At 34.8% G+C, this 1,421-nt stretch overlaps 1 protein-coding gene across 1 annotated transcript in view; it reads right to left on the bottom strand.

Moving 5' to 3' along the window:
• Positions 1-1,294: 1,294 nt before the first annotated feature.
• Positions 1,295-1,421, bottom strand: part of LOC130805201 (pentatricopeptide repeat-containing protein At2g03880, mitochondrial) — a 2,420-nt gene continuing 2,293 nt past the window's right edge. The window contains exon 1 of the mRNA XM_057669866.1: positions 1,295-1,421. This exon is cut by the window's right edge and continues 2,293 nt beyond it. The gene's annotated coding sequence lies outside the window, so the exon portion shown is untranslated.

The raw sequence follows: 1,421 nt of genomic DNA, 5'->3' as shown, positions 1-1,421 counted from the left end.
AACTTTTTAGTGACCCATGGTTGCTTTATACCATGAGTAGCGAGGTAGTCGTCAATTAAAAGTTCTCAAGGCCTAGAGTTGAAGAGCTCTTGATGAAGTATCCATTCGCAGGGATATTTTACACGTAAGGAAAACCTACCTATATAAGTTTGAAGTTTTTGTCGCTTAGACATAAACTTATGAATTAGATATGGACACGGCCATTATAATGTTCATAGAAATGACATTGTGTTATTTGTTCTATGTGTACTTCATCTTCAAATGGTCAGAAGTGCTATATGATTTAAATCTGCAGGGATATCATTTTAACATGATCATTTGTTAAGTCTGTTGTACTAGGTGTTAATTCAATCCGTAGGGACATTAGCATTAGTGCATAAAATGTGATTTTAAAATCGATTTTTGAGGAAGAGAAAGAAGTCCTAAAGGCTCTAAACGGGGGAGGATTGTTGAGTAGTTAGAGCATGTAGAACATAATCCAAGTAGCTTACGCATTAGCTAAGCAAGAAAGTAACAACAAAACAAAAATGGGCATGCTCGACCACCATGCTCGTCCGAGCAAAAGTCTGCTCGTTCGAGCACCTTTGTGCTCGTTTGAGCATGACTGCTGGCTTCAGGCAGTTTGATTTCGAATCTTCTGTTTGTTGATCAAAGCATGTGCTCGTTCGTACACCATATGTGCACGTTCGAGCACTTAGGAAACTTGCGTCAGAAAATTTCTGGAAATAATTTTGGCATGTGCTCATTCGAGCATCTTGGAACAGAGCGATTGTTCGTGATGCGAAACTTTGTTTCGTGGAGTATTGTGTTGTTAAGAACTAATGTTTTACATCATTATTAACTGATAATCATCAGTTATTATTGATGTATAGCTTTGGATGAAGCCTTGCTACTTTAACTCTATGAATAGGAGTGGTTACATGGTGATCAAACATATCTTTAACGTTTTTTCTAATTTTCATCCTTTCTTTCGCTCATTCTCTTGAAATATAAAAGAGAGTTATAAACTATTTTATAGTCCTAATTTTAGTTTCTTCAAAAAACACATAATCATTTAGTTCAATCGGCTTGTACTAATCGGTTGGAGTGATTGATTGTATCTTATTGTGAATTTCCATTGTCATAACCCAAGTACCTTTGTGGGGGAAATATTATTATAGGAAAGCTGTTAGTCGCCTTCGATTTATACAAGATTTCCAAGTGACATTATTATTGTAAACTAATCTTCTCAACGGTGTTTCATTTCGTAGTTCATTCAAGCAAGGAATCCATTGTCATACACAAAGGAGACACTATAAATATCATCTTGTATTTGTATTTTAATAATTTGCATTATTATTTCCAATACTTATTACTAACTTGTATCACAAATTCACAACAATTGGTTGACAAAAAATAAGTCCAACTAGATGAAGACAAAA

Source organism: Amaranthus tricolor, chromosome 2 (assembly GCF_026212465.1).
Source record: "Amaranthus tricolor cultivar Red isolate AtriRed21 chromosome 2, ASM2621246v1, whole genome shotgun sequence".
In the NCBI taxonomy this organism is placed as follows: Eukaryota; Viridiplantae; Streptophyta; class Magnoliopsida; order Caryophyllales; family Amaranthaceae; genus Amaranthus; species Amaranthus tricolor.
This window is presented reverse-complemented; position numbering and strand designations above follow the sequence as displayed.